The sequence below is a fragment of the Tenrec ecaudatus genome, chromosome 5 (assembly GCF_050624435.1).
Source record: "Tenrec ecaudatus isolate mTenEca1 chromosome 5, mTenEca1.hap1, whole genome shotgun sequence".
Lineage (NCBI taxonomy): Eukaryota > Metazoa > Chordata > Mammalia > Afrosoricida > Tenrecidae > Tenrec > Tenrec ecaudatus.
Genome location: NC_134534.1, coordinates 153,800,529 through 153,803,145, shown reverse-complemented (window position 1 = coordinate 153,803,145; position 2,617 = coordinate 153,800,529). Strand labels below are relative to the sequence as shown.

Here is a 2,617-nt window from a genome sequence, read left to right as displayed (position 1 = left end):
AGGGAGATGTCGTATGGTGTAAGATATGATAAAATAATTATTTATAAATTATCAAGGGTTCGGGGGAGGGGGAAGGGTAGTGGGGAGGGAGGAGAAAATGAGGAGCTGATACCAAGGGCTCAAGTAGAAAGCAGGTGTTTTGAGAATGATGATGGCAACATATGTACGAATGTGCTGGACACAAATGATGTATGTACGAATTGTAAAAAGAGTTGTATGAGTCACTAATAAAATGATTTTTTTAAAAGAAAGAAAGAAAACGTAAACTTCAGGAGGAAAAAACACTGCCATTAATAATAATTATATATTCATTTCTAATACAAAACTATTTCTCTTTTTTTTCCCCTGTCTGAAACTAGCCCGGGCTCCAAAAGCACTGAGGAGCAGCTTCAATGTTCCTTTTCCTCCTTTTACGACCACCCAGACCAGTGTTTTGATCCGATGGGAAAGGGAACTGGAGGGTAAAACTATTTCTCATTCATAAGAAATAAGGAAACTTGTTAATAACTACAGATCAAAATATTATAGGTCTATAATATTCTAGAGTATGCTATATGTTGTAGTTATGCTTTAAGGTCCATAAGATGAAATTTTACAGATTGCTCACTCTTCATCACCCTAGAGAAAATGGCAGGACTGCCCCTTTAGGTTTCTGAGGCTGTCAATCTTCAAGGGGGCAGAAAGCCTCATCTTTCTCCTGTGGAGCAGGTGGTGGTTTTGAATTGTTGACCTCGTTGTTAGCAGCTCAACCAGGAAATCACCACACCACCAAGGGTTTGTGGGCCTGTTAAGCACGGAGACAGTATATTCATTAGCCCTCTTGCCTAAATGTTAGAAGATAAAATTACTGAGAGGCCACAGACTGGAGGTGTCTTTAGTCATTCTGTACGAAAAGGTGCAGAAGACACAGTATAACTGAAGGTGCAAATAATTAATAAGTACATTTAATATTGTTGTTATAAACCTAACCTTGCCTTGTTTCCTGGGATTTGCCTGTGTGGAGTAGTTGTTCTTGCTCACAGGTCAAATAGGAGGAGATAATAATCAGTCTTAAACTCACACACTGTTTTCCATTCCTATAGGTGTGTACACTGTCATTCATTTGAATACAGTAATTAACCTATTGGTTTCAGGAGTAGAGTAGAACTTCCTTCATCCAGAAGTCGCTGGTTTGGCTCATGTTTGAGCTACACTGAGTTTTATCTTTTTCAGCAAGAACTTAGTTTTACATGGAGTCTAAATGCATGTGGGAGCATTTTCAAAGACGATGTTTAAATAACATCAGAGAAGACACGTTCTACTACTATAGAGGAGTTGATCCCTACAGATCTCTTTGATAGCCTGATAAAAAGCGGTCTTATCAACTTCTCAAATCAGAGCCTTCACACTCCTTGTCTAAACTCTACTGTGGAAGTTTCCATTCAGTCATCACACACACTTGAAAAAAGTAAGCCATTTTTTTAAAACATAAACTTTAATAATCCAAACTAGTCTTCTCTCGCATTACTTTAGAATAATAAAATCCGGCTGTGCACATTTTTAAAGAAGACCATCTTTATTCATTGAATATTAACTAATTGAGTGTCCATGTACAGCATAAAATCCCAGTTAGTGCAGTGGTTAGGCTGCTAAGTGAAAGGTTCAGATCCACTAGGCACTCCATAAGGCCAAGACTGTAACAGTCTGCTTCTGCAAATATTTATGGCTTCAGGCAGTTCTACTGGGTCCTTTGGGTTTAAAAATCAGTTGAAATTGACTTGACCAAAAAAGGTTTTTATATTTATTTGGGGTTGGGGGCTGAAGTGTGTTTAGGTAGAGCATTCTGGAAAGGACAAATGAGTATTTCAAGATCAAAATTAAATAGCAGTTTGTTGGATAAACAACTTTACTATTTCCGTCAGTGCACTGAGAATAATAATGAAAATAGCTGCCTTCCTACCTCCTTAGGAGCTCTGGTCATGTCGGAGTGAAGCATTTGGCTGATCATGTGACCCACTTGCAGTTCCGTGGGAGAAATGTGTGCCATCTGCCTCCTGAAAGGTTATGCCCTTGGAAGCCCATGGGCAGTTCTGCTCTGTCCTATAGGGTCTCTATAGGTCCCTATGGGGTCGATTGAGCTTTTTATGTGATCTACTTGACTTCTTTTTCATCCTAGACTCTTTTAAATTTATCTTTATTTTATTATTCATTTAGTTTTCTGTGCAATGTAGTCGGCAAATACATTTCATAACTTTGTTACACAATGTGCATTATAAATCAAGACATGTTCTCTAGTTTGCCATTGAGTGAGCTCTGAGTCCTATAGAGAGTGGCCCCATCTACAACAGAATCGAAGGAGATAAATGTGGTGAGACCTTTCTAAACTAAAGCAGATGATGCGAAGGCTAGTTGCTGTTCATCGAAAGTGCTGTTGCTATGAGTCAGAATAGACTCATGGCAGTGGGTTGGGTTGTTGGCTTGCTGTATCCTTGCCTCGGCATCATCTTTCAAGACACCAGGCTAAGGATGATTCTTCAGAAAATATACACTACTTCTCAAGGTCTCTCTCTCTCTCTTGTGCTCTCTCACCAGCCCACCTTTGATTTCTATTATAAAAGAAAGTTTAAAGACACTGTCA

The 2,617-nt window shown here is 38.9% G+C and overlaps 1 non-coding gene across 1 annotated transcript; it reads right to left on the bottom strand.

The window, feature by feature from the left end:
* Window positions 1-343: 343 nt before the first annotated feature.
* On the bottom strand, window positions 344-463 carry LOC142449671 (small nucleolar RNA SNORA61). Its single transcript, XR_012784794.1, has one exon. It is a non-coding gene; the product is annotated as a small nucleolar RNA SNORA61 (small nucleolar RNA).
* Window positions 464-2,617: the final 2,154 nt, after the last annotated feature.